This window comes from Stegostoma tigrinum, chromosome 3 (genome assembly GCF_030684315.1).
Source record: "Stegostoma tigrinum isolate sSteTig4 chromosome 3, sSteTig4.hap1, whole genome shotgun sequence".
Classification (NCBI taxonomy): domain Eukaryota; kingdom Metazoa; phylum Chordata; class Chondrichthyes; order Orectolobiformes; family Stegostomatidae; genus Stegostoma; species Stegostoma tigrinum.
In genome coordinates, this window is record NC_081356.1 from 95,419,534 (window position 1) to 95,444,107 (window position 24,574).

General features: G+C 39.4%; 1 long non-coding RNA gene across 1 annotated transcript in view; it reads left to right on the plus strand.

The window, feature by feature from the left end:
* The first annotated feature begins 6,111 nt into the window (after positions 1 to 6,111).
* The window catches only part of LOC125451127 (uncharacterized), a 115,456-nt gene continuing 96,993 nt past the window's right edge, over positions 6,112 to 24,574 (plus strand). Inside the window, exon 1 of the long non-coding RNA XR_009445638.1 lies at positions 6,112 to 6,202. This is a non-coding gene — a long non-coding RNA (uncharacterized LOC125451127). The remainder of the gene's footprint in view (positions 6,203 to 24,574) is intronic.

The following is a 24,574-nucleotide window of genomic DNA, read 5'->3' on the forward strand; positions in this document are numbered from 1 at the left end:
GTGCCAAGATGATGTCTTCAATGTGAAAACGCCATTTCCTTTTTGACTGAAAGCATTCCTTCCTCCCCCACCTCTAATTCATCAACTGGATGGCCTCTTTACCACTTTCCCTTCTGACTTCAAGAAAATTCATTCTGGACTCAAAAAATTAATCCCATTTCTGTCTCTACCTGCAGAATTTCTCTGACATGTTCTCTGTCTGTTCCTGCCTCTCCCTTCTATATTCAAATCCTTGACATTACACCTGAAAACTAGATGTCTCCAGCCCTCTTCTTGCCAACCTTCCCATTTCTACATTCCATGAAGTCATCCAGGCTGCCAGGGAACAAAACGGCATCCTCGATCATATTAGCATTCTTATCTGTCCTTACTTTTGCCAGTCTCCATTCACTCCCTGTGTATCATAAAATTGTCATTAAGGCACCAATCCTCAACTCAAAACACCCTTGAAGATCTTGTCACCTGCCCTGCCCCACTCGACTGACAAAATATCCTCCAACAGAGTTCCTCTAACACGTACAACTGGTTTACTAGTTCATTTCAAAACACCATTGGCAGCTATTCCCTTGGCTACTGCAGGTTTTATTACTTCCCTCTCTTTCCTCAAAATCTTCCTGAAGTACCTTCGTTTCCTCTGTACTCTTGCTTCTCCTAATCGCTTTCTTTTACCCTCCCTCTCTTTCTGTTATTGTCTTCAGTTGTCTACTCCCTGCAAAATGCAGGAAGATGATTCTAAGTGGATGAAAGAGCTATAAATGTACTTTTAGAAATTCAAATATGTTGTTTTGTCATGCAGAACCTGAGTATTGTGAAAAGTAAAAATACATTTTGCCAAAATTTTTCATCAGGTCAATTGGTAAGATACCCAGTTTATGTTCCGCCAGAGCCACTCAGCACCTGACCTCAAAATAGCCTCAATTCAAATATGGACATAAAAGGTGAATTCCAGCAATGAGGTGACTGTGGGTGCCTCATACAATGAGGCAACATTTGACTGATTGTGGTATCAAGGAAACTTAAAACCGGACTCAGTGGGAATCAGGCAGAAAAACTCTTCACTGTTTGGAGTCACAACTGGCACATAAGAAGATGGATGTGGTTGTTGGAGATCAGTCGTCTCAGCTCCAGGACATCACTGTAGGAGTTCCATAGGATAGTGTCCTAGGTCCAACCATCTTCAGCTGCTTCATCTGACCCTATGTGTGAGGCAAGGTCATTGAAGTAGGGATGTTTGTCAATGACTGCACAATGTTCAGCACCATTTGTTACTCCTCAGATGCTGAAATAGATAATGTCCAAATGCAGCAACACTTAGACAATATCCTGGTTTGGGCCAAAAATTGGCAAAAATAATCACACAATGTAAATAACAGACATTTACCATCTCCAAGAAGAGACAATTTAACCATTTACCTTTGACATTCATTGGCATTCGCAACACTGGATCCCCCACTATCAACATCCTGGGGATTACTATTGACCAGAAACTCAACTGGACTTGCCACATAAACACAATGGCTAGAAGAGCAGATCAGAGGCCAGGAATGCCAAACTGAGTAACTCACCTCCTGACTCCCTAAAGCCTGTTGAACATCGACAAGGCACAAGTCAGGATCTCTTTGAATTCTCCCCACCTCCTTCAATGAGTGCAACTCCAGCAACACTTAAGAACTAGACACCATCCAAGATTAAGCAGCCTTCTTAATTGGCACCATATCCACAAACATCCACTCCCTCCACCACAGATGCTTAGTCACAGTAGTGTGTACCATTTGCAAGACACACTGCAGAAATTCACCAAACTTCCTTAGACAGCATGTTCCAAACTCACGACCACTTCCATTGGGAGGGCAAAGGCAGCAGATTCAAGGGAACACCATTATCTTCATAGATAGTAGGAACTGCAGATGCTGGAGAATCTGAGATAACAAGGTGTAGAGCTGGATGAACACAGCAGGCCAAGCGGCATCGGAGGAGCAGGAAAGCTGACGTTTCAGGAAGGGTCTAGACCTGAAACATCAGCTTTCCTGCTCCTCCGATGCCGCTTGGCCTGCTGTGTTCATCCAGCTCTACACCTTGTTATCACCATTATCTTCATGTTCCCCTCCAAGGCACCGCCACTTTGACTTGGAAATATATTACCTTTCTTTCAGTGTTGTTGGAACAAAATCCTGCAATTCCTGCCCTAATGCTATTGTGAGTTCACCTACTTCACATTGACTGCAGTGGCTCAAAAAGACAATTCCCAGTGACAACTAGGGAGGCCAATAAATGCTAGTCCAAACAATGATACAGATATCCCATTTCTGATTTAAAAAATATAAATCCATGAAGGAAAAAGAACATTTCATACTGTATAAGAAGACAGTGCTGATTGTCTGACAAGTGGAGGGATCACATCAAACTTGAAACATTAATTCTGTTTCTCTCACCACAGAAACTCTTAGACCTGCTGAGTTTATGCAGCATTTTCTGTTTTTAATTCAGATTTCCAGCACCTGCAACATTTTGCTTTTAATTACTGCAGTCATCTGCTTTGTCCAGATCTTGGTTGCAACGTGTATACATTTTCTTTCTTTCTGCAAAGAACAAGGTCCTGTATATTAAATATGTAACTTCTAGAGAGCGCAAGTTTGCCACACTCTAAGATTTACGATATTAAATTGTTTGTCAGAGCACACTGGCGAAGTACCAGTGTTTGTTTTATAATTTATAATTGTATAATATATTGTTTTTCCTTTACAATGGTATTTCTTGCAAAATGTCCTGACAAGAAAAGACAAATAGTTTTAACAAAATGTGTCATGTAAAAATTCGTTACAAAAGGTGGAGGGGAAAACTCTTTATACCACCTTTTATTTGGAAGAGAATTTATTTTAAGCAGAATTTGATGTGATCAGATCATACATAAAATGAATAAATCATCCATTCTGAACATCTTGCCATTTGGAGTTGTTGGCACACATCACAAGTAGTGTTGGAATATGAAAACAGTTTACAGGTGCATAGAATACAGATTAAATTTTGGAATGTTCCACTCATGAAACAGGGCCTCATTCAATCAAACGATCAGACAGTAAATAAATATTCTGAATCCCTATTACCCACCAATTTCCTGCCACTAAAATGAATCAATGTATAATAGGGATAACTGAGTCCAAGGCAAGATAATACTTAGTGCTAGATTTTTCCACTATTGTATTGAGTACTGGGAATGTAATTTTACATTCAACGAGACACCCATGGGGTCACCTAGCTCCAGACTAATGGCAGAAGCTGTGATGTGGAGACTTGAAAGCATGGTCTCCCTGCAAATCCAGCCCAAACTATGGATCCGATACATGGACGACACTTTTAGAATTAGAATTAGAATTAGAATTCCTACAGTGCGGAAACAGGCCCTTCAGCCCAACAAGTCACACCGAATCTCAGAACATCCCACCCAGGCCCACTCCCCTATAACCCACCTAATCTACACCTCCCTGTATAGAATCTATCGGCAATTTAGCATGGCCCGTCCACCTACCCTGCACATCTTTGGACTGTGGGAGGAAACCAGAGTACCCGGAGAAAACCCACGCAGACACAGGGAGAATGTGCAAACTCCACACAGACAGTTGCCCAAGGCTGGAATCGATCCTGGGTCCCTGGTGCCGTGAGGCTGCAGTGCTATCCACTGAGCCACCGTGCCGCCCAAATGGATCAAACTAGAGGAGACACACCAACTAATAAACAACACTCTCACCAGCATCAAATTCGCCAGGGATAAAGAAAAGAACGAGCAGCTCCCATTCTTGGACGTCTTGGTAAAATGCAGGGCCAATGGGAAATTTCAGACAAAGGTTCACAGAAAAGCCACACACAGGGATCAAGTCCTGAATTTCAACCGCAACTACCCTAACCCCCACAAATGGAGTTGCATGAAAACACTATTTAAACAAACAACAACACACTACAGCAACCCAGAACTACACCAAAAAAGAAGACGAGTACCTCCACCAAATATTTAAGGACAATGGCTACCTGAACAACTGCATCCAACAATGTCTATCACATGAAAAACAACAGGAAGGTACTGCACTCCCTAGCACACTCATCATGCTACCATACGTCAAGAACATATCCGAACTGACCACAAGACTCCTATGACCATTGGGCATCAGAGTGGCACACAAACCCATGTCAACCTTACACCAACTGCTAATTCTAACCAAAGACCCCTTATCCACTATGAACAGAACCAACGTGATATACAAGATTCCATGCAAGGAATGTGACAAACATTATATTGGATGGACCACAAGGGTACATGAACACCAACTAGCAACAAAAAGACATGACTAATACTCACATCTCCATTCACACAGATAAGCAGAACCACCAGTTCGACTGGATCCTAGGACAGGCCAAATAGAGACAAGCATGGGAATTCCTAGAGCCCTGGTTCTCCACCAAGAAGGCCATCAACAAAAACATAGAAGTAGACCCTATATGTACACCACGGCAAAGGAAAACTGGAAATGATGTAATCAAATCCAATGGAAACCAGAGTTTAAATACCAGGCTGGAAAACACAACAGCACTCATTGGAGGCTGTGCTGATGATGTTATCCAGCACGGTAATGAAACGTCTATCAACTAACGAACAAGCTCAAAGAGCAAACCAACCACAACAATTTTACAAAATTAACTCAAACTCAATACATTATATTAAATAAATAATATGCAGATACTGCCCTTACTGAATAGTTTGTATCCCTTTAAATTTCCTCAAACTGAAATCCTGGCTCGACTTCTTAATGTACTGCCTGGCGTGTAATTGAGTACAGTAAGGGCTGCAGATGCTGGAAGCTAGAGTTAATAAATGTGGGGCTGGAAAAGCACAGCAGGTGAGAGAGCATCCAAGGAATAGGGTTTTGGCCTGAAACATTGACTTTTCTGCTCCTTGGACCTTGGTGTGCAATTGAATCTGCTGGTCAAGAAAGCTTTCATTTTAATTTCAGCTGTTTTTGCTCATTTAACTGATCTTAACTAGTTCTTCTGCATTGGGAAAGAGAAACCTCAGTTACGATTCTGGCCTTGATTGTTTTCATTTAATGAACAGACGGGCATGTGAACAGCTCTCATTTCTCAACAACTGGACGTGTACCTCAAGATTTTCTTCTCTCTCATGGTTAATTAAATACTGTATAATTTATAATGAAATTTTCCCCAAGTTGATGTAATTTCCACTGTGTGTATACTGTACACAGTAAACATGTTCATCAGTATACTATCGTAAATTCACCATATTTTTGTTGTGAGCTAAAAAGTGATTTCTGTTTCTAAGTTTATGTAGCAATGAAAGCAGCCGTCAGAAGTGGGCCAGCGAGAGCTCCAAGGATATATTTATGTGTGAAGAATATATAATACCTTGAGAACACCAAAGTATTTGCATGCATTATAGATAATGCAGCAAAAGTCCATTATTAGCTGAGCATTACAAACATTTGTTGAAAAATTTTATGTTTTCTTGGAATTTTCATACAATTATAGAATGTCAATATGAGGAAATAAGCTTGCATTCTCATTATATAGAAAATCCAACAACAGATCCTGCACCAGGTCTACGCTAGAAAGGCAGTATTGTCAAGTACTTTTGTCTACGCTCCTGAAAGAATTCAGCATGGTTGAACTAAAGCCATGTTATTTTTAATGAAACCATGACAACGATGTAAAGCAAATCTTGTTAAGAATTAAGCAGCTCTGGAGAATTCTATAGATAGTAGTCTTGGCTGTTTCTCTTAGAAGTAAAGCAAATTAAGAATAAATATATTATTTTACTAATATCAGTCCCAGAAATGTTCTGTTCTGTTAATATTGACATATTGTGAGACTCAGTGTACAAATCCTCCATAGTTTCTGCCAACTATTTGATTAAACTATCACATTAATATTGAAAAACCTGATTACTGTAGTGTCCTTAGTTACAGGGCCTCTCTTCTTTTACACAACCCATCTGTTGTTTATTAAAAATCTCTCTCTCTTGGGAACAGGGCGGGGTACAGAAGGACTTTACCACCTGCCACTTATTTATCAAATTTTCACCTTGTATGGTTAATAAAGACTACTGGGAAATGAACTGAAATGCTGAGGAAAATTGCAGAACTTGGGCTTTATGAGATTGAGTTGAACACAACAAATCCTTAATTCTTATTTGGAGGTATTGTACATCAAATTATACTTGGTATTCCAGAAATAACCATGATGAATGACTTTTACTTTTATACTGTATTCAAAATATCAATTGAAAATGTAATTTTGTGTTGTTGATAAATGATGATTGGTAATTAATTCATAATCAATTAATTAGAATTAAAATTGAAACCTGCAATTAATTTAATCAGAAAATTGTATTGATGCTCATTTTAAAATATAATATTTTGACCACTACAAATAGATTTCCAATATGGAATACAGTAGAAGTAGTTAAAATAGGAACCATATTTGTGTTTACTGCATGTCAGTGGGCAGAACTCTGGTGTGGGCCTTCTTTTCATACAATGTTTGCAGTTTATGACCTGTATTAAATGCAGTGTAGAAATCCTATACAATACTTAAATGTAAACCCACAGGAATAACATTAACAGCTATTGCACTAAAAAGGGTGAATAAAGGTTCCAATTTTGTTCCAAGTAATTGTACAGTTAATTATTTGCTCAGTTACAGAAATGTTTAAAATGATTGCATGAATCAGAATTTTGTCAGCAGAAGGTGTCAGACGTCTAATCTATCTTGATTAATGGTGGTCCTTGATTAACTTGTAGGTGTTTGTGTGTGATTTTTACCTTCCAGATTTCAGTTTGATTTTAAAGCAGTTCAGTGATCCAGTGATACTCTTCTTTCTTTAAGTACAATAGGGCTACTAGTGCTCTTTGGAAAGCTTTCCTGCCTGGGGTAACATATTCTTCAGCTTGACCTCTTTTGTCAAGCCAAATCATATTGTGAATATATTCTAAAATCTTCTTTTCTAACAAATGCTTCAATCAAGTGTAATGTCGGCGCAGGTTTAATTAAGCTTTAGATAGCGAGTTTTGAGAAGATTTGTAGCTCAGGTTGAGGTTCTGGATGTGAGTTTGCTCGCTGAGCTGGAAGGTTCATTTTCAGACGTTTCGTCACCATTCTAGGTAACATAATCAGTGAGCCTCCGACGAAGCACTGGTGTTATGTGCCGCTTTCTATTTATCTGGTTAGGTTTTCTTGGGTTGGTGATGTCATTTCCTGTGTTGGTGATGTCATTTCTTGTTCTTTTTCCTCAGGGGATGGTAGATTGGCTCCAAATCAATGTGTTTGTTGATGGAGTTCCGGTTGGAATGCCATGCTTCTAGGAATTCTCGTGCATGTCTCTGTTCGGCATGTCCTAGGATGGATGTGTTGTCCCAATCAAAGTGGTGTCCTTCCTCATCTGTATGTAAGGATACTAGTGATAGTGGGTCATGTCGTTTTGTGGCTAGTTGATATTCATGTATCCTGGCTAGGTTTCTGCCAGTTTGTCCGGAACTCCATCAACAAACACATTGGCTCCAAATCAATCTACCATCCCCTGAGAAAAAGAACAGGAAATTACATCACCAATCCAAGGAAACCTAACCAGATAAATAGAAAGCGGGACATAACATCAGTGCTTCGTCAGAGGCTCACTGATGATGTTACCTAGAATGGTGACGAAACATCTGAAAATGAACCTTCCAGCTCAGCGAGCAAACTCACATCCAGAAGCTTTAGATAATTTGATCATCTCACTCATAGTTTATGATGTTGTACAAACTCCTGAATGAGTTGTAAGACAAAAAGTACCAGCAGTACCTCTTTTGAGACCTGCTGATAGCACTTCCACACTCCCTTGAGTGCAGGAGATACTTTGAAGACTTCTGAGGGCCACATCCAAGTTACCCATGACTTCCTAGAATATTTTGAATGGGAAAATTGAGATCCAATTCAATTGGACCTCAGTAGGCAGACCCTTTCTCAGTGAAGAATTGGGTCAATTCTCTCAGCAGTACTTTGGCAAGATAAGGTTCTCAAGGGAACAGCCTCTCGGAAATAGATAGTCTTGTCCACGATGCTACAGATATATGGGTAAGGGTCCCACATAGCCCACTCACATATTGCAGAATGGTTCCCCAAAAGTCAACACAGGTATCACAGCTGCAGGTATTATCATAGGTCACCGTTTTCCCACAACTTGGCAGCCTTGGCTGTTCTGCAAAAACTCTCTACATTCTGAAAATGCTGACAGGTGCAGGTTTGGGATTTATGTATACCAACATGCCCTGACATCAGTATTTCATGATTTAACCTCAATATTTCCCTAGACTACCTCAGGGCATCAGTAACTGGTAGATCACAGTCTAGTGTTCATTGGCAGGTCTAGGAAGGAGTCTCCATTTTCTCATCAACACCTGATTATTTTAAATAGTAGTATTGGGATCGCTTCTGCCTCAGCTTCGGTGTGAGCCATCTGAGCTAGTCTTTTTAATGGTTGGTAAGCTTGTTAGGTCACTATCAAGGGAATGCTACTTAGTTCCTCCTTAGCGTCTTCGAGACTATCAAAAAGAAGGTTTTAGATGGCCAGACCGGAGAATCTGCTGTTATCGTGCCACCTAAATCTCCGTTTACTGAGTCTGTCTGGCCATAAACCATATGATTACAGTCAGGGAAAATGCCAGATACTTTCTCCTGTAGCAGTTCAGACTCCCTGAGATGACAGGCTCCTCATGCACCCCTGTGATGTTATTACTTTAGATCTGTCTAGGTCATTGCTGAGGATGGGGTTTATATCACAAACAAGCCAGATGAAGACAACTCCCACGGTCTCTAGTCCCAACACAGTGTTGTGTTCCAGATGCAGTAGGTACGCAGGAATGGGTCTGTAACCTCGTTCAGTCCCAGGCTTGCTCACTTCACCTTGGGTATTGTGGCTACCCTTCCCTAAATACAAAATTCCATTGTTTTCTTTGACATCATCCACACTGTCAGAAGTGGCTTTCCAGTGATTCCGAGTTGTGGTCAGAGACACAGTTTGCTGTACTATGCTTTCTGATGGACTCCACTGAGATAGTGTGCCCTGATAAATGGCAATGGCTTTTCTAGCAGTTGGTAGTTAAACTCAAATGACTTAGTCTAACCTCTCATCTCATCACCATTCTTTATGACCTGAGGATGCTCAGCTTCCTATCACTGTACGCTTCTCTATTCTCTACAATTGGCTGGGGTGACTAGGAAAGAGCTTCTTTCAGCTTTTAGCTTCTATCTTAAGGCCAATACCCACTGATCAAAGGCAAGCTACTGAGGCCTTTCAAATTCTAATCTTAGAATCCATACAGCGTGGAAGCAGGCCATTTGGTCCATTGAGTCCACATGGACCTTCCAATGAGCTTCCCATCCAAATCCATACCCCCATCCTATCCCTGTAACCCCTTATTTCCCATGGCTAATCCATCTAGCCTGCACGTCCCTCGACACTACGGGCCATTTAGCACAGAAAATCCATCCAACCTGCATACCTTTGGACTGTGGTTGGAAACAGGAGCATCTGATGGATATCCATGCAGATATGGGGAGAATGTGCAAGCTCTACAGACAGTTGCCGGAGGGAGGAAACAAACCGTGTCCCTAGTGCTGTGAGACAGCAGTTAACCACTGTGCTGCCCTGCCTAAAGATGAACGGTTTCATGAGCATGGATTAATTGACAATATGTCTCCATCACTAACTGCTCCTCACTTATGATAACCTTTTTTAAATTAGCTTAGAGTCAAAGAGTTATACGGCATGGAAGCAGAACCTTTGGTCCAGCTCGTCCATGCCAACCAGACGTCCCAATCTGACCTAGTACAATTTTCCAACATTTGGCCTGTCTCCCTCTAAACCCTTCCTATTCATGCAGCCATTCAGATGCCTTTTAAATGTTGTAATTGTATCCAGCTTCACCACTTCCTCTGGCAGCTTGTTCCATATACACACCACCCTTTGCGTGAAAATGTTGTCCGTCAGGTTCCTTTTAAATCTTTCCCCTCTCACCTGAATCCTATGTCCTGTAGTTTTGGACTCCCCTTCCCTGGGAAAAAGACTTTGGCTCTTCACCCTATAAACCTCCACAAGGTCACCCCTCAGCCTCCTATGGTCCTGGGAAAAGAGCCTCAGCCCCTATTCAGTCTCTCGCTCTAGCTCAAACCCTTCAATTGTGACACCATCCTTATATAACTTTTCTGAACCCTTTCAAGTTTAGCAACATCCTTACTACAGCAGGGAGACCAGAACTGAACACAGTATTCTAAAAGTGGCCTAAACAACGTCCTATATAACTGCAACTTGACCTCCCAACTCTTATACTCAATGCACTGACTAATAAAGGCAACCGTACCAAATGCCTTCTTCACCTTGTAAATGGCATCTTCTTCAGTCAAGAGGGAAGAAACTTTGTATGTTTTCCCCAAAAGCTTATTCTGCAATTATAAGGACCAGTTCTATTGGACTGGTCACTAAGTGCAATGCTACCCACTCCAAAGAGATGAAGAAAATTTCTACCTCTGCACCCTTAAAAATAGGAAGTAAATTATTAAACTGAGTTGTCTCAAGCCTTAAGCCTGAATGACTTATATCTTCATGAGACACAGGAGGGTTCCTGTTCTCTGCTGGAGCTGTCTTATTTTTATATCCTGCCAATTTTCCCTCTTCTCTCCTTGCACTTTGTTCCCTTTGCCATTTCTGTTTCTCTTTTTCTCTAGGTTAGTCTGTCAATCAGACTTATAGCCTGGCAGTAATCTAAGGAAGGATTTAAAAACAGAATAGGATATTCAGTATCCATATTACCGCCCTGGATCTTCCAACATCACCAGTCCCAAACATGCCCCCAGAAAATATCAGGACCTTGAATTCCACAATAATGAACTGAAATGTTATCAACTACTGGCTCAGTAGGTCATTCCTCACAAAGGTTTATCCATCTGGAGCACAATTTGCCTTAAAATAATACTGGCATTGTGGAGCGGGATAGAATAAATTCTCCCTGGCAGCTGCCACGATAACTGGCATCCACCCATACTATATCATTCTCATGGCAACTATAACATGAGCATTTACAAAGGAGTTAATGTTGGGTTATATTGTTGAGGTCCTGTATGTTTGGGAAAAAAGCTTGAAAAATGTGATGAGCCTCCTCTTTTTAATGGTCGTTATGCTTACGGAAAGTGATGCAATTCTTCATAATGACAAAGAGTATATTACTTTATTACGATCTAGTGTCATTTAGAATTGGCTGGCAGATGCTACTTTGGAATCCTAAAAAGGGACCGGTTTCATAGATGTTCGAGTTGATAGTGACTTTTACCATCACACTGAGAGTTCTCAGAGTTATATCACATAAAACAAATAGTACCTTGGCCTAACCCACAAACTGTCCTCTGCTATGAAAGTAGATCATAGAACACGAACAATGCACTGCATAATTTATCTAACCAAAATGCTGGACAAAGCCTTCATGTAAGAAACAAAGCACAAATGTTTTTCCAAGTACCTTTAGTGAACAACGATGCATATTCATGAACAATTCCACTTTTTACCACCTGCTAATCAATTTGTATAAATTTTTTACAGTTCTCTTATACCTCTTCAGGTCTGCACTACAAACTATTAAAAGTTAAAGGATGGCAGCTTCTGCATAAATCCCTAAAATTAATTTCAAGCTTGTGTAGTAAAGTCACTAATAAGGCAAATAAAATAATTCTGCTTGAGCACAGAACTACTTTCCAGTTGGGTTATTTTCAATTTATACAACTGACCCTGAGCAGACAGACAATAATGGAAAAGCAAGCATTGTCCCTTAAATTGAAAAAAAAAAATTGGATCTCTCTGGTGCAGAGATTCAAAATAGTGTTAAACTAAGATAAAATATAGATGCAGTCCAGAGCAGAGGCTCATCCTAAGTGTACTCAGAGTACAAAGTCTTGCTAAAGTTCATGTAAAGGTTAAACTCAGGAGAAACATCAATCTGAACAACCTCTATCTGACCTGTCTCTCCTTCCAGACACTATCTGCATTTCTTTGTGTTCGTATTAGAGCATGCAATAATTAATTTGTGTTAAATAGCAAATTAAAAAGTCATAAAAAGAACTGGGTTTGAGGTCAGATTGTAAATCTAGGGAATAGCATTTTCAGCAGGCTCTCCATGACACCACCAAGTTTGCAATGATAGGCTGTCACTGAAAAGAACAGACAGGAAATACAAATATAGCCAAAAATGGAGTCAGTAAAGGATTGAGGCTGGGTAATAAGGAGAAATCAAGAGAGAAACAGAAGCAAAGTGATAGAGAAACAAGAGAAAGAAAGCTACATAAGAATAATATCAGTACCCACCAAAGATGGTAGATTAAAGGTTGTCTATGCTTCCCCACATATGCAGGAGATTCGGAAACACTCAAAGAATTGTAATTAATGTTGCTAAGATTTTGACCACTTACGGTACTAGAAAACAAAAAGCATATATTGTTTTTTAAGCATTTGGAAGCATTGTATTCTGTGATAAAATTTCAGCTCCATTCCAATTCCACCTGCTCTAATACTCATGTTCTAGCTTGCCACACACACACACACAAGAATAACATTCCAAACTATTACATACTTCAAAATAGAACCATAACATTGTTAAACAATGTAGATCCTGTTAAATTTTTAGGATGTGTTGCTTTGAACTGTGATAAATTAAAACTGATTTTAAGTGTTTTTCAGGTCAGATCAAGCATGTGAAATAATCTAGAGATATTGTACCCCAGAACTACCTGGAACAACGATCCAGTAGCCAGTGAGTAAACTGTCACCACACTGGAAGCAGTGGTGGACAGCTAATGAGTATAGTCAAGGAAATGGCTCAGGATGGCATCCGCACAAAAAAAATGATAAACAGGAATCCCTGTCAAAGGACAGGTGATATAATGTTCGAAAAATGATGGCGCAAGGCTTCCTAATTCACCATCCAGCAAAAACAAGTCAGGTAGTACCCGAAGTATACAAAAGTGAAATATGCAAACATGGAACAGGAATTAAAAATAAAGACAGCCTAAAGCAAGAAATGAAACATCCTCATGTTATGTGAAGTGTGATGTTCAGTGAAAGTGGTTGTATGAGTGATTAAATGAGAATGATGCATTCAGGAGGAAAAAGAGGAATGAGGATCAGCAGGTTAGAAGGTTCCTTTTCACATTGCAAATGTTTTTAGAAGGTATTTATTTAACATTGCAAATGTTTGCCTTTGAAAAACAAAACAGGTTTTTTTTTTTAAACAAGGAGTTGATTATCCATCCACTCAGTCCAAGAATTCCTCAACTCCATCAAAGACTTATGGATAGAGGATGAAGAGACCATGATATTGTTTGATGTCACCGCCCTATTCACATCAATAGACATAACCACTAGCAAGGGAAACAATGACAACACTACTTGAACAAGAACACAACCCCATTGAAACCATCTCCAAAGACAACATGCTTAAGCTACTGACCAATGCCTGACCATCCACTTCACCTTCAACAGCCAAACATACAAGCAAATCAATGGGACACCCATGGGATCGCCTGTCTCCAGATTCATAGCAGAAGCAGTGAAGCAAAGACTGGAATAGGCTGCCCCGCCGCAAATCCAACCTAAACTATGGATAAGCTGCATAAAGGACACCCTTGTCATCATTAAACAGACCAAATTAGAAGAGAAACAAACTCATAAACAACACTCTCGCTGGAATAGTAGAGTACAAGACAAATGGGGAACTACAAACAAAAGCACACTGAAAAGCCACACACACAGACCAGGTATTAAACTTCAATAGTAACCACCCAAGCACACACAAATGAAGCTGCATGCGAACACTATTTAAAAGGGCAACAACACACTACAACAACATGGAACTACGCCAAGAGAGGAGTAATACCTCTTCCAAGTGTTCAAGGATAATGGATATCCAAAGAACTGGGTCAGGAGATGCCTACAGGAACAGCATCAGAAAGATTCGACACACCCATCACACTGCCCTACATCAGGAACACGTCAGAACTCACCACAAGACTTTTAAGACCGCTGGGCATCAGAGTTGCACACAAACCCACATCAACCCTACAACAAGTGATCACCCGAATTAAAGACCCACTCCCCACCACGGACAGGACCAATGTTATCTACGTGAGCCCCCACAGATACTGCGAGAAACACTACATCCGTCAAACAGGAAGAAAACTAACAACAAGAGTACATGAACACCAGCTGGCTACAAAAAGACACGACCAATACTCACTCATCTCAATCCATATGGACAAGGAGAACCACGACTTTGACTGGGACAAAACCAAGATCCTGGGACAGCTTGGCAGAGACAGGCACGAGAATTCTTGGAAGCATGGAAGCCCATGAAGCAGGCTATTAATAAACACACTGAACTCGACCCCATATACATTCCACTACGGAGGAAACCTTGAAGTGAGGCAATCCATCGCAATGGATCCCAGAGTTTAAAAACCAGGTGGGAAAACACACCGACGTTTCTTCAGAGGCTGTACTGAGGAGATTACCAAGCACAGTAGCGAAACATCTGCGGAACAACAAACCAGCTCAGCGAGCCAACCAACATTAACACCCACAAATTGAGCTACAGATCTACTCCAAAACCTTAGAGTTGATTATCGTTTCAGGGTGCCCTACACATGGTTGGCACTGGGGAAAATTTTTTTCCTTCAAAAGGAATTTATTGAAGAGGAGTAATTTTTTTATTCAGTTAATCAGCTAAGCAGTTGATTTTATTTAAGTTTTGTATGTCTTTAATTTTTTCTGTTTTAACATTATCTTCTGTAGGTAATGAAAAGTAGTTAATTTTATATATAAGCTGTTATTGAAACTTTTTTCAGGCTTAATGTTATTAAGGGCATTTATGAGGTACAGAGTGAGATGGCTAGTAGATTTAGAAAAGTTATTACGCAGCAGGATCAGTCAGATAGTTGGGTGACTTTTGGGAACGGTAAGCAGGTCGTTCAAAAGTCTCTGTGGCTATTCCTATATCAAATAGATATTCAGGTTGTGGAACTATAGAAGGGGATAGTCTCTCTGAAGAAAGTAAAGAGGCAGTCCGTTATTGGACACTTGGAATGATTCTTAAGTTAGGCAGCGTTTGACAAGATTTAATAGAATTATTGTCACAGGATCTCTCCTGTGTGGGGTTTAGACATGAGATTCTGTGGCAGTGAGTGTAAATTTACATCGTTTGTTGCTTTTCTGGTGCTGGGATTAAGGACATCTCTAAATGTTTCAACCATTTTGTTAAAAGGTGATTTTAAGAAGCCAGAAATTATTGTACACATCGGCAGGAATGACATTTTCAGGAAAAGATTAAAAACAGTACAGAGTGAATTTAAGAGGTTAAGTAGATTAAAAAAGAAAGAACCTTGAAAGTAGTAATTTTTGGTTACTCCCAATACAAAAGGTTAAAGGAGATATATCAATGGCTGAAGAGCTCAAGTATTGTCCAGGGATTCAGGTTTTTGGACAATTGGAATATTTTTTGGGATAGAAAAGTCCAGTTCAAAAAGGATGGGTCTCACCTAAACTGGAAAGGGACCAATAACTTAGCAGGGAGATTTGCTCATTCCATTAAGGGAGACGTTATTCTGATAGAGAGGGGGAGTGAAGGAATTCTAAGTAGCAGTGTAAACAGAAGGATTGATGGGGAACGTTCTGAAAGTGAGAAGAACACATCAATTAGAAAAGAAAGACAAGAGACAATCAAACATTTATTTCAACACAAGGGATCTTACAGGTAAGACTGACGAACCATAAAATCCCTACAGTGTAAAAACAGGCCATTTGGCTCAACAGGTCCACACTGACCCTCTGAAGAGCATCCCGCCCAGACCTTTCCCTTACTCTGTCCTTGTAATCCTGCATTTCCCATGGCTAACTCACCTCGCCTGCACATCCCAAATACCATGGGCAATTTAGCATGGCCAATACACCTAACTTGCATATCTTTGGACTGTGGGAGGAATTTGAAGCATCAGGCAGACACAGGGAGATTGTGCAAAGTCCACACACAGTTACCCGAGAATTTGAACCCAGGTGCTTGGCACTTTGAGACAGCAGTGCTAACCACTGAACCACCAATGAACTCAAAGCATGTTTAAGAACATGGGATTGGAATGTCGTTGCTATTACAGAAACTTGGCTGAGGGACGGACAAGACTGGCAGCTCAACATTCTGTGTTTTAGATGCTATAGGAAGGATAGAAAAGGAGGCAAGAAAGGAGGTGGGGTTGCATTTTTGATTAAGGAATATATAACTGCTGTAACTAGGGAAGATATTTTTGAAAAATCAACCAATGAAAATATGTGGCTATAAATTAAGAAAAGAAAGACCACTTTGTTGGGATTGTACTATGGGCTCCCTAATAGAAATGGGGAAATTGAGAAACAAATATCTAGGGAGATCTCAGATATATGTAAGCATAATAAGGTTATAATAATGGGGGATTGATTTTCCAAACATTGACTGGGGCTACCACAGTGCGAAGGGTTTGGATAGTGAAGAATTTATCAAATTTTCTTTATCAATATGTGGATGCTCCTATTAGAGAAGGAGCAAAACAAGACCTTTTGGACAATAAGGTAGGACAGGCGAAGTAAAAGTGGAGTACACTTTGGGTCTGGCGATTATAACTCTGTTAGTTTCAAATTGATTATGGAAAAGGACTTCCACGAAAGTTAAAGTTTTTAATAGTAAGGCAAATTTTAGTGGTATGAGACAAGAATTTTCAAAAGTTGATTGGAATAGTTTGCAGATAAAAGGATGCCTGACAAGTGGGAGGCATTCAAGAGTGACGTGACGAGAGTTCAGAGGTATTATGTTCCCGTTAGAGTGAAGGTAAGGCAGGTAACATTAAGGAACAATAGATGAATAAAGACATTGAGGTTCTTGCAAAGAATAAAAGAGAATCTTATTTTAGACACAGACAACTTGGTTCAATTGAATCTCTTAACCCACAAAGAATGTTGGGCATTCTTAAGAGAGAAATCAGGAAGGCAAAGAGGGGATATGAGATTGAATTATCCTTAACCTTGTCTGCAAATCCTAAGAGATTCTACAAATACATTAAGAGCAAAAGGGTAACTAGGGTAGGTCCTCTTAAAGATCATAGAGATGGGAGAGATGCTAAATGAATATTCCTTGGCAGTTTTTACTAGTTCAGAGAAATAAACTTTTATGTTTTAAAAACAGTTCACATTACAGAAGAGGAAGTTCGGGAGCTCTTAGAAAATATAAAAGGTGGCTAAATCTCCAGGACCTGATCTGACAGTCAAATACATTGTTGTGGATCTGGAGTCAGTTGCTTGCTAGATCTAGTAAGGATGGCAGATTTCCTTTCCTAAAGGACATTAGTGAACCAGATAAATTGTTACAATACTCAGTGTGAGTTATGCTAGTTATAACTGAGACTAATTTTCTTATTATAGATTTAATTAATTGGATTTAGGTGGAAAACTTAGAAGGATCAGCCTTTCATCAAACACCAGCAAGCCGTCTACAATTGTGAAGTGCTGTCAATCCTCAAAATAAGTCTTCATGGCCAACCCACAGGGTCTATGGTTTGACCAACCTTTGGTACAATACTGATGAATGACAACACATTGTTGGTCCTTCACTTGTTCCTGTCAAATTTGATCAAGTCTATTTTAGGTTGCTGGCCATTACAATTGGTCTGCATGGCCTGCATATACAATTCGATCTGAGCAAATTCCTTGCCATTCTTTGTAAGCCAGTCAGCTGCTGCTCTGAAAAGCACATTTGCCATTGTTTGTAGCTACTCCTGCACATATTTATTCTCACAAGTAAACCTCATATTGAAGAATCAAAATATCTTTATCCAGGGAGGCATTCTAGCCATTCTTAAATGTTGATTAGATCACCCTTTAACCTTTTAAATTCTAGAGAAAACTGGCCTCATTTGTATAATCTTTCCTCATACCTTAAACCCTGAAGTCTAGGTATCATTCTTGTAAACCTATATTGTACTCCCTCCGAGGCCAATATATCCTTACTAAACTGTGGTGTCCAGTTCAGCTCACAGTACTCCAAGTGGGATCTAACCAGGGTTTTGTATAGCATCCTTGTACTCTACTCTTATAGACATGAATGTCAGCATTTCATTAGCCTTCCTGATTATTTTCTGCACCTGTTGTGATATTTTAAAAACCTATACATACAGACCCCAAATCACTTAGGAAATCGACAGTATTTAGCTTCATACTCTCTAAAAAGGACATGGATCCATCGTTTCTCAGTCCAAAATGGATAACTTCAGATTTACATAATATTGAAATCCAGCTAATTCTTTCTCATCTAATAAGGTGACCATAGATGTAGTCTGAAAAATTATAATCTGAAATTTCTTACACACCCATTGGACTGGGAAAGCTTTCTCTTTAACTGAGAAGACCTGTAAATACTCTGACTTCCAACCCTCTCTGGTTGTTCCTTCAAGTGTAACGTTCCTGCACCTGTTGCTACAATATCCACAAATATGATAGTTATAAATAATGGATTGTAAAGGGCCAGGATATCAATTGATATCAGATCCTTTGGCAATCATCCTACTGATGTGTGTTGCAGGCCATCCTTGTGTCAGTCATAGTTGCCAAGACGTCAGTTTTAGTTGCCAAGAGAGGCATAAGTTTTATACATGTTTTGACTTATGTACTTGTTTGAACTGATTTCAGAATGGAGAACTCATTAACAACCTTCATTTTCCCATGGGTCTGGCATGATTCCATGCTCATCAATAATATGTCTTAAGAAGTGTAGAAATTTCTTGGAATATTTACAGTTATTGAGGTTAAAGACTCTGGTCTGTCAGCATTTTAAAACTGCATGGATGCTCTTGGCATGCTCCTTGATAATTACCATGTATCAATATGTCATCATGCGGCATATGGCACATTCTAAATATTGTAATGTTTAGAGTCCATAATAAAAGGTCTTGTGCTGAGCAATCCCAAATGAAGTCTGTTGAAGCAAAGTGGAGTAATAAATGCTGCGAGCAGTCCTGATTACTCATTTAATAACATCCACCAGAGCCCACCATTGGTACCAAGTTTAGAGAGAAATTGACATATTCCTGCAAAGCTGCTCCTGTACAGCTATGAGAATTGGATCTACCCAACAAGTGGAAAATTGCCCAGATATGTCTTGTACACACAGGACAGCTTCAACCTCACCAGTTACGACCTCAGCAATCTACTCTTAACCATCAGTAAAGTGATAGAAGCCTTCACTAATAGTGTGATCAAGCAACACTTTCTTAGCAATAACCTGCTCACTGATGGTCAATTCAGGATCCTCTAAACCACCTAGTTCCTGATGTCATTACAGCTTTAGTTCAACGATGGATTAAAGAGCAGAATTCCAGAGGTGAGGTGAGAGTGATTGCCCTTAACAACAAGATCATACTTAGCAGAGTGTGATATCAAGGAGCCTGATCAAAATTGAAGACAATGAGAACTGGGGGAGAACCCTCTGCAGGTTGGTGATACCTGGCACAAAAATTATTTGTGGTTATTTCCCTTTGATTTTTAACCTGAGGCCCACCATACCCCAGGCAACATTGAGAAAGAGAATTCTTCATGGTAACGTCAGCTGGTACGGGAACTGAACCCACACTGTTCTCATCATTCTGCATCATAAACCAGCTGTCCAGCCAACCTAGCTAACCAACCTCCCATTCAAGTATATATGCCCCCAAATAAATATCAAGGAGCAGACATCACTCTTGAGTTCAGGATGCTTCTGATCGTGCATGGAGTGTGGTAGATAGTAAGGGTTAATAATGCCCTTCTGTCAACAGAACAGAACAAGAGACCAGTGCCTAATTAACCAGTGACATGAAGTGGCAAATTAGCTGTCAAGCCTTTGCCTCAGTGTCAGTTCTTTTCTACCTGCTTTGTTAAAATTAATAATTTGTGGAAAACATGTGAAAAACATATTTGTAACTGAAATGAGACTTGTAACTATATTATATTAGATTCCCTACAGTGTGGAAACAGGCCTGTCGATCCAACGAGTCCACACCGCCCCTTGAAACATCCCACCCAGACCCATTCCCCTATAACCCACACACCCCTGAACACTATGGACAACCTAGAATGGCCGATCCACCTAGCCTGCACATCTTTGGACTGTGGGAGGAAATCGGAGCACCTGGAAGAAACCCACGCAGACACAGAGAATGTGCAAACTCCAGACAGACAGTTGCCTGAGGCTGAAATCGAACCTGAATCCCTGGCGCTGTGAGGCTGCAGTGCTAACCACTGAGCCACCGTGCTGCCCCTAACTAATCAGGACAAGTAAGCTCCAGAATCCTAGAGCTGTGCAGCACAGAAACAGAGCCTTCAATGAACTCATCCACGCCGACCAACTGTATATATAAACCTCTATAAGATCACTCGTCAGCCTCCGATGCTGCTGGGAAAATAGCGCCAGTATATTCAGCCTCTCCCTATAGCTCAAAGCCTCCAACCCTGACAACGTCTCTGTAAATCTTTGCTGAACCCTTTCAAGTTCAGCAACATCCTCCCTATAGCAGGAAGACCAGAATTGTATGCAAAATTCCAAGTGGCCGAACCAATGTTCTGTACAGCTGCAACATGACCTCCCAACTCCTATATTCAATGCACTGACCAATAAAGGCAAGCACACCAAATGCCTTCTTCACTATCCTGTCTACTTTGGACTCCATTTTCAAGGAACAACAAACTTGCACTCCAAGATCCCCTTGTTCATCAACACTGCCCAGGACATTACCATGAAGTGTATAATAGTTCGGCTCTCTTTTAGAACTATGACTATAATTATAATTTATATATGTCCTGCAATCAAAGTTAATGTGCATCTTAAAACGTTTTACACAAGGGACAGTGAAAGGTCAGAAAAATAGTCTGTACTAAGGCTACAGTATTGAGGATGTCTCAGAATTTACTGAAAATGGAAAAGAACAAATGTTGTCCTGGGGAACATGCATTGTGTTTTGGGTCATTGAAAGCAGGAAATTCTGAATTTTTCCTCAGGGACAAAGTGGAAAAACTCCATTTTGGTGGCAGAAGGCAGTGAACAAGACAAGAGGTCATCATTTTAATTATTAGAAGAAGTGGGAGTAAAACACAGCAAGCTGTACAGAGATACAACAATATTGCAAAGAAATAGAAATTAAAATTTTGGAAGCTGTTCTTCATTCCAAAATAGTATTTAATGTAATTTAAAATGTATTGAGGAATTAAGTAGAGCTTTGCCATAATACAGCATTTTAAAAGTGTGCATAAGCTTTAAGCAACATATTTAAAATTGCGTTGATGAACACAAGAATACAGGTTTAAAGGACAACAGATTTAAAGCTCATATTCAGCAAAAATTACTAACCATGTTATGCAGCAGTGAAAATATAAATAATACGTCTAAGCAAATTCAAAGCAAGTCAATTCATTGGCTAGCTTGGAGAAGACAGTTATTTAGATACAGATTGCCTTAGAACTAAACATAAAATCAAAAGTTGGACAAGAGTCATGAACACAGCCCAGTCCATCAGGGAAACCAGCCTTCCACCCATTGACTCTATCTATACCTCCTGCTGCCTCAGGAAAGCAACCAACATAATCAAAGATCCATCCCGCCCTGGCTATACTGCCTTCCATCAGGAAGAAGACACATTACATGTACAAACAGATTCAAAAACAGCTTCTTTCCCATTGTTATCAGATTTTTGAATGGACTTCTGAAACATTAATGTTGATCTCTCACTCTGCACCTTCTCTGCAGCTATAACACTGTATTTTGTACTCTGTTCTGCTACCTGATGCACTTTATGTGATACAATCTACCTGTAGAACGCACAAAACAGCACTTTTCACTTTATCTCAGTACATATGACAATAATAAATCAAAGCAAATTAAATCAAAGTTATGATCTCATTGATGGTACTACTGGACAAGTCAGATCCTAGAATCAAACCTGGATTGATAGAACTTAAGTTTTACTTTTCCTTTTGTTTTGGAGGTGAGTTGCTGAACATGTTCACAAGGGTTTTCTAATGTATATTTAACAAAAGAACTTATATATTTTTTATACAAAAAAACTTCCTGAACTATTAGAGTGCTCTTATTACAAACATCAGAAATAACTATTTATCTCCTTTTAGAACAGTTAACTGTTTACTGCAGCATCAGTTAGACTTGCACTTGTCAAAGCACTTGTAGTAAGCATAGGAGAAGAAAGATAAGATAGGTTAGTAACTGCAGGTATGAACTTTGGAATAAAAGTAAGGTTTTGGCAAAACCATCAAGAAATATTTCTATTTTAATTAAAGGAAGAGAACTAGAACAAGTTTAAGTATTCAAATATTTAGTAAGCATAAGATGGAAGGTGCAAAGAAACAAGGACAAAGATAACAATGGGAAATTCATATTTTGTGAAAAGAAACAGTTGCTAGCTGAATAAATAACTCAAGATTGACTTGTAAAGGGTTTAGTATTGAATGTTATTTTGAGAGACATAGATATTACAGAAAGCGGAGACCAACTTGGTTTGAAATGTGGGTTTCAAGGAAAGCAAAGGATCCAATGGATAGAAAAGAAATGGTGTCAAATGTTGAAATGCCGTAGAGAGTGAACAAGCAAAGAAATTTGCTGAAGTTTATGACTTACACACAAACATACAAAATTGGAGGAGCAGTAGACCATTCGGCCCCTTGAGCCTGCTCTGCTGTTCATTTAGTTCACGGCTGATTAATTTACCATTCAAATTCTACATTCTCATCTATTCCTGTACCTAGGTGATAGTGAGGATGGAATTTTATGGAATTCTAAAGAGCATGAATGTGATATGCAGAGAGAATTTTAAAATTATATAAAATTTCAATATCCTGATGGTGGTTTGAGTGGAAAGGTGAAGTCAACAGCTGTGGAACTGTGAATAGATTTGCATCCATGAATAATTATTAACATAAATTAGGTTAAAATCACATCTTACCTTCAAGACAAAATTTTCTGGCACACAGTTCACAATCATTTAAAGGTAGCATGTACCCGTCAGCTTTGTGTAGTCGGTAAGATCAAAAGCTTACTTTGTTTAGCTCTATGGCACAAGGATGGGAATGGACTCTTGCGTGAAGGTTTGGGTAAGTAAATGGTGAAAAGGGGTGTGAAGTGGGATTGGTATCATAGAGAATTGAGGAAATGATCCAGGAAGGACTAAAATTATGGAGCAGTGAAGTGGACAGGGCCTGATATCCCAAAGTGTAGTGAGAATACTGAATCAAACTAAGACAATTAAAGATATAAAAAGCAAAGTCAGTGCTGTTCAAGTATATGCCCATCCCAAGATGATAGCTGATAGTGTCCTTACAGGGGCCTTAAGTTAACCTACAACATTTCAATTCCTACTTTTGTAATTAGGCTCAGGCAATATCCCTTAGGATGCATAGTTGAGCCTGCAAGTTTAGAATGTCCCACAGATTCACAAATACAATATTGGACACTTATATGAGCATTACATTTTTTAAAAAGTGAATTCAAAAACACAACATTACATCAATTGTGGGAGGAACAAGGTCCTTAATGCCCTTGTAATCAAAGCATGGTAATCATGAGGTATGTCAATACATTTAGCTTTCTGATTGAGCTATTCTCAACAAGTAATTATGATGCACACATGAATAACCTGAAATATTTACAAGTGAAATTTAATTTTGAAAAGCACTGGTGCCATCTTTGTACTCTCGAGTCTTATGTTAATGTAATAGGGCAGGAATGTTGCAGTCATGATGTAGAACCTCCCTGTTTGACCAGTAGGCTGAAAAGCTGCTGTAGGTCCAACAATGTCACTGACAATGTGTTTAATCAATAAAACAAATCTTCCTAACCACTAAATCATTGTTTTGAGTGCATACAATCTGTACTTAGAACTTTAATAGTAATTTTGTTGTCAGCAAATGCAATAAGAAGGAACGTTTAAGTGGCTCACAATTCTAGTTATGACATGAAGAATGTCATTCTGTTGACAAAATTCAGCCCAGCATTTTTTTAAGATTTCTTAAGATAAATCGGGCTTGGAGAGATGTTAAAGGGGGAGGATTTTAAGGAAGACAAGGGAGAAGAAAGAGCAAGAGGAAGCCATCAGCTAAGACTTGAAAATTAAAGCCAACTTCACAAATTAAAGCACTAGTACTGGATGAGGAGACATAGAAAATAAATTGAGTCAAGAACCTGTCTTCAGATAGACCACAAATGACGAGTATGATGATTAAATCTTCCACCCATGTGTCATAGTAGACTGTGTTTATTTTTAATGTAAAATTAGCTTTTAATTAAAGTAGATAAGAATGAAAGTATAATCCTTGGCATTGCTGAATAAGGTCCTGAATTCAGTAGTGATAGGTGAACTGCACTGAATATCTTTACTGACTATCTCTAACCATTTTGTGAAAAAGGATTTGCCTTATTCATGCACAGAGTTTTGT